Below are 14,906 nucleotides of genomic sequence, written 5' to 3' on the forward strand. Positions count from 1 at the left end.
CTTTTAGGGTCTTGGCTGAGAAATCATTTGATTTCTGAATTGGCTTATCTCTAAAGATGATGGGCCATTTTTTTCTTGGGGCCTTTAAAATTCTATCCTTCTTGTATATGTAATAGGCATTTTCACCATAATGTGTTTTTCATGATCTTCTTTGGTCTTTACTGTGTGGGGTTCCATTTGCATCTTGTATTTGGATTTCTGTCTCATTCCTATGGCTGGAAAAGTTTTGAATATTATTTCATTGATAAGGCAGTATATTTCTTTATTTTGTATTTTGGAGCCTTCATCCACACCAATAATTCTTAGATTTTTTTGTTATAATGTCATCCCAGATTTCTTGAATATTCTGGTCATAATATCTTAACACATTTTTCTTTATTGTTGAGTTTCTTTTCAAGATTTTACATTGTGTTCAAGGCCTGAGGATATCTTTAAAGTGGTCTACTCAATTGGTGATGCTTTCCATTGAACTCTTTGTTTGATTTATTGAGTCATTTCCACAATTTCTGTTTCATTCTGTTTCAGAATCTCTATCTCCTTATTGGAATGATCATTCAGTTTTTGTATTGTCTAAGTTAATTCCTACATCTTCTTTTATCTTATTGAACATTTTAAAAGTGAACTTTCTAAACTTTTATTCTCTAACATTTCCTCCACTGTGTTGTCAGTGGGAACAGGTCTTGATATGTTTTGGGTTGTTTGGGGTGCTTTCTTTGGTTGCTTTTTCATACTGCTAATATGTCTACATATCTGCTGGGCTGATTATTGCTTCTACTTTTATGGAAGGGATTATTTAGTAAACTTCCTTTTTATGAAGAGCCCTGGATTGGGAAAATATCCAGGTATTGATACTTTCACTCAATGTGAGTCCTTGCCACTTTGATAAAAGACATTAAACCCCATTTACTACAATTACTTCAGAACAAACCTCATACTAATCAGCTTTAGGAAAAACAAGAACTGGATAATATTCTCCATTCTTTCTCTAATCCAGGTATAAAATTGCACTTATGTTCATTTTATGGCTTCCAGGCTGCCCAGTGTTCTCCCTCTATGTTGAGAGCCACAGCTGAGTCCCAATGGCCCCTGGCATTTTGCCAGAAGTAATGGTTGAGAGGAGAGCCATTAAGATGATGCTGGATTGATTCAATTGTATATAGACCCCTGCTGTCCACCTTGGGTGCCCGCTACTTTGGAGTTCTCACAGGGATTTCCTGGGGAGTTCCCGTTGGTTGGTGAAGTTCAGGTGGAGGGAGTTCTGGTTGGTGTGTGATGTGCCTAGGAGGGCTGTGTGGGTGGCATTCGTGGGAGTTTGGAAAATAAAGTTTATTCATGCTTGAGTGGCTCGTGATTTTTGCCCAGCTAGACTGCTGCTTTGGTGACCCGTGAGGGGAATGCCTGAAGCTTGGGGGTAAGTGAAATTGCTCTCCCCTGAGGAAGAGCAAGAGAATGGGAGACCATTTCAAAAAAACAATGTGTTCTTGTTTTGATTTGTTTTGTTTTTGTTTCATGCTGCCTGTCCCTAGAACTTTCTCAGGCAAACTGGGGAAAATGGTTGGCTCAAGGTTTGAAATTATTTGCCCCTGAGATAGAGATAGAAATTGACCACGGATATACATTTCAAGAAAATAGGAAAATTGATACAATGCATTTTTGTTCCATTTTGGTTTCATTCTGTTTCGGTTTTATTGTGTGTTGTCTTTATAGTAGAAATATGGGATCAGAAATTAGTAAAAAACAAACTGAAAGAGTGTTAAGTAAATTGTTAGAGGTTCAGAATATGATAGAAAACATGTTAGATCAAGCAAAAGAGAAGGTCTCTCGAGCTAGTCAGACAGAGGAAGAAAATTTAAAGGAGGAAAGACTATCAGGGAAAAAGTTACAACAGGAGGCTGCTACTAACACCTTTCTCTCACCAGAGGGTGTAAATGTCCAACCAGCAGCTCCACCTATATGGTGGAGGGGCCCCAACATATGCTGGGGGGCCCCAACCCCCATAGTTGATAGATGGGATCCTGAGACAGGACCTCAAAGATTAGCATGCCCTGTACTTGAGCAGGCAGGAGGGCAGCAAATTCACCATGCTCTAGATTTCAAAACAGTGAAGCAGCTAAAAGAGGCTGTAACAACCTATGGCCCTCAAGCACCTTTCACTGCAAGCATAGTTTAATACATTACCAACTTGGACATGACGCCAGCATATTGGGCTAATATGTGTAAAGCTGTGCTAAATTGAGGACAATATTATTTTGGAAGGTTGCCAATGAGAAATTTTGCATGGAGACAGCTAGGCAATATGCAGCAGCCAGTTATCCTCATAGAAATCTAGATATGTTGTTAGGGAAATTACTTTATGAGGATCAGCAGCAACAAATTAGATATGATCTTGGTATGTACTCACAAATTGCTGCAGATGCAGTTAGGGCATGGAATACTTTACAAGGACATGGAGATTTACAAGGTCCATTATCTAAGGTAATACAAGGAGCTTATGAACCTTATGCTGAATTTGTAGATAGCTTATTCAGACAGCTACCAGAGTTTTTGGGGATACAGAGCAAGCAATGCCATTAATTAAACACTAGCCTATAAGCAAGCAAACAAAGGGTGCAGAGAGGTCATTAGACCATGGAAACATAAAGATTTAAACACATATATTAAAATATGTAGAGATATTAATAAACAAGGGCAAGTCTTGGCAGCTGCAGTAAAACAGGCTTTATATGCCAGGCCAAAAACATGCTAAAATTGTAAACAAACAGGGCATTTTAAAAGAAGTTGCCCCATAGGAGGAGTGTTTAACAAAACTAGGTATCAAAGGGGTAGAATACTGGCTATTTGTCCACAATGCCATAGAGGGAGACATTGGGCTAATGAATGCTGTTCTCAAACCACCACAGAAGGTACTCCATTATCAAGAAATGGACAAGGACCAGGTTTTTACCCACAATATCATGGAGAAAGGCATCGGGCTCCATTGCCAAAAAACGGACAGACGGCCCAATGCTCTGGTGCCCAGGACCACAAATATACAGAGCACTGGAGGAACCCAGCAACACCATGGAGGAACCCAGCAACACCATCAGGGTAGTGCCCAGGACACATTAGCCATCAGATCTCTCATCAGACAAACCAGAGGGAGTGCAGGGTTGGACATCTGTGCCTCTGCCAGAGCAGTACTAACTCCAGAGATGGGGGTTCAAATCATTTCCACAGGAGTAAAAGGACCTCTTCCCCAAGGAACAGTAGGCTTATTGTTAGGACACAGTTCTTCTACTCTAAAAGGACTTATGATAAGTCCTGGGGTAATTGATACCAATTATGAAGGTGAAATAAAAATTATAGCTAGTTCTCCAAGAGGCATATCAGTAATTTCACCAGAAGATAGAATAGCACAGTTATTAATAATACCAAGCCTGCATGATAAATTTTCAATTAGTACTATAGAAAGAGGTTCCAGGGGATTAGGCTCCACAGGTGTAGATTGGGCTATGCTGTCTTTAAATTTAGATTCTCGCCCAATGCTAAAACTAAATATTCAAGGACATAAATTTAATGGGCTACTGGACACAGGTGCAGACCTTAGAATCATCTCTCTTCAAGAATGGCTGAAACATTGGCTGTTATAACAAGCCACTCAAATGCTTCGAAGCCTAGAAGTGGTGACTAATCCTCATAGAAGTGCAATAGTATTAGATTTAAAGGATCCTGAAGGAGGTGAAGGACTTATACACCCATATGTATTGGATAATCTTCCTATAAATTTATGGGGATGAGATGTCCTAAATCAATTAGGTTTGACATTAACAAATAACATCAATCCAAATGTGCCCACTATTATGGCTAGACAAGGTTTTAGGAAAGGAAAAAGATTAGGAGAAAAAGGACAAAGTATAGTGGTGCCAATACAAATAGATCAAGAAATATATAGACATGGACTGAGTTTTCAGGAGGGGTCACTGAGACAATAAAAATTACTTGGAAATCAGAAAAACCAGTATGGGTTTCTCAGTGGCCCCTGACTAAAGAAAAGATACAAGCAGCCCATGACCTGGTCAAACAACAATTAGCGGAGGGACATATACAACCTTCTGTATCTCCCCATAATACTCCCATTTTTGTCATTAAAAAGAAATCTAGTAAATGGAGATTATTGCAAGATTTAAGAGTCATTAATAATGAGATGCTTATTATGGGTCCTTCTCACTTGGGGATTCCTCAATTGTCTGCTTTGCCAAAAACCTGGTATGTTTTAGCTATAGATATTAAAAATTGGTTTTTTTTTTCAATTCCAATTCATCCTGAGGATAGTCCACGTTTTGCATTTACTATCCCTGCACTGAATCATGAAGGTCCCGATCAGAGATATGAATGGAAAGTACTCCCTCAAGTGATGGCTAACAGCCCAACTATGTGTCAAATTTATGTTAACCAAGCAATCCAGCCACTTAGAAATCAAAATCCTGAACTACAAATATTTCACTATATGGATGGTGTATTATTAGCACACAAAGATAAAAACACATTGCTAGAATGTTATGTCACACTTACAAACTTATTAAAAAATTATATTCTAGAGATAGCAACAAAGTACAATTAAATTTTCCATTAATTATTTAGGAGTTCTATTATCTTCAACCATGGTCCATCCACTAAAAATTCAAATATGAGTAGATCAACTCAAATCACTTAACGACTTTCAAAAGTTATTAGGAGACATAAATTGGATAAGGCCTTATCTAGGCATACCAACAGGAGAGTTGGGACCTTTATTTGATATCCTAAAAGGTCCATCAGGTCCAAATTCACCCCACATGTTAACGCCTGAAGCAAGAAAGGCATTAAAAATCTTTGAAACATATGTGGAAATATGCATTTGGATAGAATTGATATAAGTTTGCCTTTATTATTTATTGTACTACCAACAAAAAATTCTGACAGGAGTATTTTGGCAAGAAGGTCCATTGTGGATACATCTATCTTATTCTCCTAACACTGTTTTTACTAGGTATCCTGAGGCTGTAGCACAATTGAAAATCAAAGGAATAAAAGCAGCAAAGGGAGTGTTTGGAATTTCTCCCAATAAAATTATTACTCCATATACTATGGATCAAATTGATGAGTTAGCTAATGAGTTAAAGACCTGGGCAATAATCATGTGTAAATCTAATGTTTCATTTGATAATCACTTACCATCTAACCCTTTGTGTTTTTTTTGGTCTTCACATCCTGTAGTTTTTCCAAAAATGACAAGAAAAACACCTATCATGAAGGCTCCAAATATATTGATTGATGGGTCAAATAATGGTACAGCAGCAGTAGTTACACCTGATCAAACTTTTATATGTTTAGTACTGAAATAATCTGCACAAAAGGTAGAGCTTAATGCAGTATTACAAGCTTTTGTGATGTTTAAAGATTCTGTATTTAATTTATTTTCTGATAGTCAGTATATAGTTAATGCTATAGTATCCCTTGAAGATGCTGGTAGGATTTCTCCTTCCTCTACTCTTTTCTCTTTGTTTTCCACTATACAAAGTCTAATCTGGGACAGAAAAGATCCATTCTTTATAGGAAATATCAGGGCACATACAGGATTGCCTGGAGCCCTTATTTTGGGCAATGATTTAGCAGATAAAACTACACATGACATACATATTTTCTCTACACTAGAAGAAGCTACAAATTTTCATAAAAGGTTCCATGTCAATGGTAATACTTTACAAAAGCATTTTAAAATAACTAAGGAACAAGCTAGACAAATAATAAAACAATGTCAAAATTGTGTGACATTTTTACCACAAGTTAATCTTGGAGTCAATCCTAAAGGACTGATACCTAACTATATTTAGCAGATGGATGTCACACACTTGCCAGAATTTGGAAAATTAAAATATTTGCATGTTACCGTTGATACTTCTTCTGGATTTTTGATGGGCTCTCTTCATGCCGGAGGAAAAAACTGAAGATATTATAGCTCATTGCTTACAAAATTTTGACACTGTGGGTGTTCCAAAACAGTTAAAAACAGATAATGCCCCTGGCTATACCTCTACCTCTTTTAAACAATTTTGCTCATAATTTGGCATTACTCACATAACAGGAATTCCATACAATCCACAGGGACAAGGCATAGTTGAAAGAGCTCATCAAACTATTAAAATGTACTTATTAAAGCAAAAAGAGGGAATTGGGAAGGGGTATATATCCCCCAAAGATAAACTTAAAATAATCCTTTTTACTCTAAACTTTTTAAATTTGGATTCATCAGGGCTTAGTGCTGCGGAAAGACATATGTATCCAAAAAATGTACATAAGCCTAAGGTAATTTGGAAGGATATTCTAACAGGACAAAGGAAAGGTACTGACCCAGTGATTGTGTGGAGTCAGGGTTCTGTTTGTATGTTTCCACAAGGAAAACAGCAGCCAATTTGGATTCCAGAGAGACTAACCAAAGTGATTTCTACAGACCAAAAAGAAGATGATTTGACTCAAATCCATAACATCTAATATCCAGAACTCCAGCTTGGCGACAGTGATTCTCCCATACCTGGAGGCTAATAAATAATGAACACATTAAAGCCTATTTCAAATGTAAAAAACTTGGGTCTTGCTTGTGGGAATATCTTCAGACCCATTATGCAAGTTACAGGAAAAATGATGGGATATCCAAAGAAGAGTCAAACCCAGGTGGTAACCAGGATGCCTTTTTCAATATCTATTTTATTATTGCCTTTTCCCACATAATGAAGTTCTATTTTAGTTTTTGAGCCCATACAGACCTAGGTTAATGTTTTTCTGATTAATTCTATTTTTTGACTGTGGAGTTTTTTAACATTGCAATGGAAATTTCACCTGTGAAAAGCTACAAGGCCTTTACTATTATGTTATGTGTTGTATGTAATGTGTTATGTGTGCACACTTCTTTTTTGTGTTGTATGTCTGTATGTACATATGTCCATATATCATATATGAGGAGCGCTCATGAAAAAATGGATCCAAATATATTTTTATTCACGTGATTTAAATGGTTTAATTTAAATTGGGTAAACAGCTATTGAGGATTGTTTAATATGTGAGCAAAATAGGAGGTTAACAGATCTGTTTGTTTACTTTCACCTTTCCTTTTCATTATATTTAATAATTCTGCTCAGGATAATGTAAATTGTTCAGAAAATTGTTTTCTTAGTGTGTGCTGGAATGTTACATAATATTTTAGCCATCACTGCCAGAATTCCTAACTTTTTTTTGGTTTTCTTTTTTTTAAATATTTTTTTTTAGTTTTTGGGGGACACAACATCTTTGTTTCTATGTGGTGCTGAGGATCTAACCCGGGCCACATGCATGCCAAGCGAGCGCGTTACCACTTGAGCCACATTCCCAGCCCCAGAATTCCTATCTTCATCCCAGTGCTGGTGAAGTCAAAGATAAAACCAAACTACAGCTTCTTCGATAGCTATCACAGTAAACTGTATAAACTGATGCATCAATGAATAATGTAACTCAACAAGGGATGCTCAATCAAGGAGTCGAATTACTTTGGGAGGAAATAGACATATTAATGGATTCCTCTGCTTTGAACTGCTTGCAGAACTTGCCTGGACTACGGATCAATTGTATGCATTGTGAACTATCTGTTGGTGCAGCAAATTGTGGTAGTGCTTGGGTATCTTTGCTGATAGTGTCATCGGTGGTGGTACAATTTTTCCAAAAGGAACCGTCATTTGACTTGGTGTCGTGGCATTTTGCATCCTCCTCCCTTCTGCTTGTGATGGTCCAAATTTTGGGGCCAACAGAGGTGAGACAAAGAACCTCACCCCTACACACAGCCACCAAGGCAAAATTTGGGGGCCAACAGAGGTGATGCAAAGAACCTCACCCCCCCACTGGCACTGAGGCCAAATTTGGGGGCCAACAGAGGTGAGGCAAAGAACACCACCCCCCCACTGGTGCAAAGGCCTATCTACAAGTATGGCTGTATGCTGGACTGGTATTCAATGATGGGTAAGATCCAATTGCAATGGTACCACCCTAAGACAGGAGGCTGATGCTTTGAAGTCAGCTCATCCAATGGCAGGTAAGGACCATATGTAGTATTGGACAACCTAAGACAGGCATGGTCCCTAAGCCACATTGCTTCTTGTTTAATTAAACAGAAGGGGGGGAGATGTTGAGAGCCACAGCCAAGTTGGAATGGCCCCTGGCATTTTGCCAGAAGGAATGGTTGAGAGGCGAGTCATTAAGATGATGCTGGATTGATTCAATTGTATATAGACCCCTGCTGTCTGCCTTGGGCACCCACTACTTTGGAGTTTTACCAGGGATTTCCTGGGGAGTTCACATTGGTTGGTGAAGTTCAAGTGGGGGGAGTTCCGGCTGGTGTGTGGTGTGCCTAGGAGAGCTGCATGGGTGGTGTTCGCGGGAGTTTGGAAAATAAAGTTTGTTCTTGCTTGAGTGGCTCCTGATTTGTGCCCAGCCAGACTATGGCATCTCTAGATCTTCTAAAACCTGCACAACAGAGCAAGTGGGCCTTCTGAGCATAGGAGAGAGAGCCTAGAGAGGGATCCTCAAAATCTCAATCTCAAAAAATTTTTTTGGGGGGAATACTGGTTATTGAACCCAAGGGTGCTTAACTACTAAGCCACATCCTCTGCCCTTTTATATATTTTATTAGAGACAGGGTCTCACTGAATTGCTTAGGGCCTAAGTGGCTGAGGCTGGGTTTGAACATGTGATCCTTCTGATTGAGCCTCCTTAATCACTAAGAATACAGGCAGGTACCACCACACGCGTCTCTCAAACTCAAATTTAAAAATGTCTTACAGCTTCTCCACCAAGTCAATAATTATTATTACTGTTTAACAGATAAGGAAGTTTCCAGAAATAATTATGTTACTGGTTATTCTTCTCTGTTTTCCATTGTCCAATTCAATAGTGAAACCTGACATATACTAACCATCTGTTTCCTTCACAAAACTGAAGTAAGAATTTCCATACAACTGGAGAATAGAATGTAGATTTTTAAAAAAGAATGAAGAATTGTTTTGTATAGTAGGTATTTCACTGATATTCTATGGGTTGATACAAAATATCAAAATTTATAGAAATATCAAATTTATATCAAAGAAAAATAAAATATATTAAAATTTAAATATAAGTATCAAAATGTAATCTATTCAAAGCTTTTTCTTAGGGCTTAAAATTTTAGAACTATTGACAGATACAAGTACATAATGCTGCATTTGTGGTAAGGGATACCATTGATTATGTGCACTTAACAATATTTACCAAAATTTAAAGTTCATAAAGAGAAGGATATTTATTAATTTATATAAATTTTCAAGAACAAACTTAAGGGGAGGGGAATAAAAATTCAAAAGAATAATGAGATTTCTTAAAGATAATTGCCCATCATATTTTCTAATTATGATTTCTTACCCATGATTTAGTTGTCAGAGAAATTAAAGTACCTGGTACACAGTATTTTAAATATTTCAAGGTGATCAAACCAAACAAGGCATATCAAACTGCTTCTGAATTTCCTTTTATTAATAAATAGTTTCATTAATAGTGTTTTTCTTAATAATGAAGGCCATTACTTATTCTTGATTTTTTTTTTCATAAAAGAGTATGCAATATTTTGTTGTGATCATGAACTTGTTTTTCCACTGCTCCTAGATTTCTAACATTGTTCAGATCAATGTCTCTCAAGCGGATATGGAAGAGGGGTAAATAATGCAGAAAGTGAAGGAAGAGTACAAAGACTGTGTGTTACACTCCTGAGAATCATTATTGATGCACAGTATTCAAGTGTGAATTATTTTGTGAATATTTCCATTAAAATATGTACAGATGGAGGGGTGCTTGGTACATGTTTCTTTATTCTCACATTCTTTGATATTTGAAAAGGTGTTCAAACAATATAGTAACACAAAATCTAACACGTGTCTCAGAATTCCAACTCATGAGCCTTTCAGAGGACCCAGACCTGCAGCCCACCCTGTTTGGACTGTTCCTGTCCATGTACCTGGTCACAGTGCTTGGGAACCTGCTTGTCATCCTGGCCATTAGCTCTGACTCCCACCTCCACACCCCCATGTACTTCTTCCTCTCCAACCTGTCTTTTGTGGACATCGGTTTCATCTTGATCACAGTTCCAAAGATTCTCGTGAACATCCAAACTCACAACAGAGTCATTTCCTACATTGGCTGCCTGTCACAAATGTCTCTTTTTGGCATTCTTGTATGTATGGATGACATGGTTCTGACTGTGATGGCCTATGACCAGTTTGTGGCCATCTGTCACTCCCTGCATTATACAATCATTATGAACCCTCATCTCTGTGGCTTCTTAACTTTGATGTCATTTTTGCTGAGTCTTTTGGACTCCCAGCTGCACAATTTGATGATCTTACAAATTACCAGCTTCAAGGATGTGAAAATTTAGTTTCTTCTGTGACCCTTCTGTACTTCTGAATCTTTCCTGTTCTGACAACTTATCTGATAACATTGTCAAGTATTTTCTTGCTGCCATCTATGGCCTTTTCCCTATGTCAGGGATATTTTTCTCTTACTATAAGATAATTGCCTCCATTCTGAGGATCCCATCCTTGGGTGGGAAGTACAAAGCTTTCTCCACCTGTGGGTCTCACCTGGCAGTTGTTTGCTTATTTTATGGAACAGTTGTTGGAGTGTACTTGAGTTCAGCTGTATAACATTCTCCCAGAAAGGGTGCAGGGGCCTCAGTGATGTATAGTGTTGTCACCCCTATGCTGAACCCCTTCATCTATAGCCTGAGGAACAGGGACATTAAAAATGCACTTAGGAGACTCCACAGACAAATTTTCCAATCTTAGCAACTGTGTTGTTCAGTTGCAATATCTTGGAAAATTCAGTAAAACTAAATGGTTTACCCTGTTAATGTGCCTCTTCATAACATAAAGAGTTTTAATTTATCACCATGTTTTATAGTATAGTGGTTTCAGCCTATGTTAGGGATCAAGACTTCACTGCATTAAGATGACAAATTTTGGAGATGGATGATAGTTAGTTTCACAAGAAAACAAATAACAATAAATGCCACTACACTACGCACTTGACAATGGTGAAATTTGTAACTTCTTTTTATTTACATACTGCATATTAAAAGTGTACTCAGAAGCCAATGAATTTTAAAAATTAAATTAAAAAGTTGCTGGGTACTGTGGTGCATGCCTGTAATCCCAGAGACTCAGGAGGCTGAGGCAGGAGGATCGAGAGTTCAAAGACAGTCTCAGCAATTTAGTGAGGCCTTAAGCAATTCAGTAAGATCCTGTCTGTAAATAAAATACCAAATGAGCTGGGATGTTGCTAAGTGAGTAAGGGCCCCTGTGTTCAATCCCTAGTAAAAAAAAAAATGGTATTAGTGTTCTATAGTTTTCATTGCAAAGGTCCTTCAATTCTTTTGAATTTACTGATTTGCAAGTAATTTATTGTTTTGAGGCTATTGTGAATGGGATAGTTTTTCTAATTTCTTTCTCAGAAGATTAGTCATTGAAATATAGAAATGTGATTGATTTATGAGAGTTCTTCTTGTATCATGTTACCTTGCTGAATTCATTTATGAGCTCTAGAAACTTTCTTTTTGAGTTTTTGGGTCTTCTAATTATAGGAAACATGCCATCAGTGAATAGATAATTTGAGCTCTTCTTTTCCTGTTTATATCCCTGTGGGGACAAGTGCATGGAGTACTGCATACATGGCATACATTAAGGGCATCAGAGTGGTAATTGTTTGCATTGATATTTTATCCCAATAAAATGAACATTGATCACAGATGTATCTTTAAAGAACACAGAAATGAAAGAAAATAAATAGAATATGTAAACTTTTTCCTAATTAGAGTTAGGGCCAGAAACTTATGTGGACATTCAATTTCATTTGTCTTCCCCATTAATGACGGGGAATCCTTAGAGATGGGGATTTCATGGGCCAATTAGTCTAATTACAAGCTCTGTGTATTCGTCTTCCAAGGTCCTATATTAGTGCACAATTAGCCTGTGCCTGCTGCCCTTTAGTGGATGGTTCTTGTCCAATGAGCTGCATGGCTGTGTCTCCTCCTGGGATTTTCTGCATCAGGAAGCTCCTGATGACATGATCTCTTCCTGTGGACACAGTTGCTCCTTCCCTGGGCTCCACATTGGTAGGGTCTTAGGGTCAGAACTTCTTGGTCATGACCCTGCAGGGAAGTAGCATGACCCAGTAAGTACAGAGGGGGCCTTGGATGTGGGAAGGACTGGGGAAGTAGTGTTACCTCAGCACAGGGACAAACACCACAGAATAACCAGATGGGAGGACACCACATGCATGTTCAACTTGGGGTTGTGGGGTTCAAGCTTATGTTTCGGGAGAGGGAGATGAGAAATCTTATTCAAACTGTGCTCTCCACCCACACTGGTTCTGATTCACACAGAAATCTGACCCACAACCACACAAATGGGTTCTTCAAAAGTGTTTCTTAACCTCTAACAAAGGACTTTGATGGTGGTGATAAGATGATGAGGAGGATGACAGAAGCCAGCGCACCATGCACTGAGGTGCAGGGCTTCCCAGGCTCAAGTGCTAACCAACTACCTTTTATTTTTTCCTTTTCATAAACACCATCCTATTTTAGTTATATGTGTCCACATTATTATTATTTTATAGAAAATGAAGCAGAGTATTATACTTTTGTAACTTGTACTCCTTTGTTAGGTGGGAAAGCGTGCAGCCATGTTTGCACTGGGCTGTCTGACCATGGACACAGGACATCACAGGAGAATCCTGGAAGGCTGTCCCATCAGTAGACCAACCAGCCACTCCTCATCCCTGTCACTTCAGAAAGAGAGCCTTGCCCATGGTGCTCTTCCTCTTGGGATTCCTGGGGATCACAGGGCAGACTAGTGGGTTCCTGGTGCATGCACAATGGAAGGACATCCACATGTCACAGGAGAGGTCACAGTAGGGGAGGCTGGTGGTCATTCAGATTAGATCACAATCTTGGGCCCCTCCAGAACCTCTGTGGATCTCCCTTCATGCTCCTCCATGCTTGAAAACAGCCCTCTTAATCTCAAAGCAAAACTAAGGTCAGGTTTGATTTCATTTCCCCCCAAATACTGGAAATATTTTTAAAATGTACCTCATATTTACCAGCAGAGAATATGTCTGGGCCCATACTGAACACTGTCAGGTGGGAAAGAATAAAATAATTAAATCAATCCTTTTCAGACTCTGTCAGCCCAGTCACTGTGTCTGTAAATCAGTCCCTGGTTTCACTGGTGTCTAGACCAGCCCTGTCATCTGAATTCATTTCCCATTGATGCAACTACAGTGAGTAAGGATAAATAGATACTTGGTTATTTTATGTGAATAATATGGGATATGGGAATAAAATGAGGGCATAATAAATCTGGATATTATTGGTACTGTTAATCCTGAGAGGTTAATCTTCATTCCACTCAACTAATATATCCAATGACCTGAAGTGATCATTTTCTTGTTTCTGGATGGGACACTTTATGTTTGCCCTTACAGATGCATGTGCTGTGCATTTGGGAGGAACGGCTTCGTTTCTTCTGTTTCTTACACCCTGGGGCCTGTTTTCTGCTTGGCACAGGGCGAAGCCTTGAGCAAGCCTGTTGAGAATTGAAGCACCCCACCCTTTTCCCTATATTGACCAAAATGAATTTGGATGAACAGACTGTGGCCACCTGTCTGTCCTTTCATTCCTTCCAGCAGTGTCCATGGGAATAGACAAGTTCAAACAGTGTCGTTTGTGTCCATGTTTTGGTCATAGGGACACTTTACTTTTATTTAGTTTCATCCACAGTAGGCAAGTATTCAGAAATCATGGCAGAGATTTTCAAGGATTTGAAGAAAAACAATAAGGTAGAAGCTGAAGGGGCACCAAACACTGCAGCTTTCCCCTGAGACCTACGGCAGGGTTTCACTTCATTCCGGCCTCCAGTACTCTTGACCATGGCTTTCCTCCATAATGTTTATACTTACGTAATTATGAAATTGTTTTTTACTAAAATAACAATTTCCAAATATACATTGAGTTCCCAATGTTGCTTTGATGCTGCACATGTTGTGGAGATGGTGTTATTTTCTGTGTTTCCATTAAGCAGTTAGCAGGGAGAGGAAAGATTTGCACACTGTGCACACACAGGCAGGGGATGCAGGTCTGAAATGTTGCCTGCTTGACTCCAGCCCAGGCCTTGGCTCTTCTGTCAGAGCCACAGTAAATAGTATTCCCTGAACAAGACCAAACTTCTTCAGGAGTCATCAAGGAAGAATATTCCTAGTTAGGGTGCAATTGCATTTCCATGATACATATTAGTATTGAGAAGATGTAGGTGATAGTGACTGTTCTTTTAGGTACCTAAATGTAGGTCATTAAGAGTAAATTTGGACACAGCTTTTGCACTGGAAATCAACCAACCATGTCCTGACAGCATATTATCCAGACACTGTTATTTAAGTGACAGGGAGACTACTTTGAAATGATTGTTATACTAATATACTACTGAGTTAAACAATGATGTCCTTTCTATCAATTTGCATCAGATAAAGATTTTGCAGAACGGAAACGTACTTCATTGAGAAATTAAGCTCAGGTTAATGTAAACTTGTACATTTCATGGCCAATGGGCATTGTTTTGCAAATTACTTAGATGATTTTTTTACCTATGTTTTAGGTAATTGTATGAAAGAAAAGTGTTTGGTACATAACTCTAACATGAAAACACAAGCAGATAATTACACCTCTGCATTTCATAGCAATAAATATGTTTGGGGAACAGGTTTGCAGGAAAATGAAATCAGGCAGAAATATTAATACTGAAATTTCTTAGGTAATGTTTCAGATATCTATCCAATGTGAGTCC

At 38.4% G+C, this 14,906-nt stretch overlaps 1 pseudogene; it reads left to right on the plus strand.

The window, feature by feature from the left end:
- Nucleotides 1-9,717: 9,717 nt before the first annotated feature.
- On the plus strand, nt 9,718-10,856 carry LOC143400820 (olfactory receptor 7E24-like; annotated as a pseudogene).
- Nucleotides 10,857-14,906: the final 4,050 nt, after the last annotated feature.

Source organism: Callospermophilus lateralis, chromosome 1 (assembly GCF_048772815.1).
Source record: "Callospermophilus lateralis isolate mCalLat2 chromosome 1, mCalLat2.hap1, whole genome shotgun sequence".
NCBI classification, from domain to species: domain Eukaryota; kingdom Metazoa; phylum Chordata; class Mammalia; order Rodentia; family Sciuridae; genus Callospermophilus; species Callospermophilus lateralis.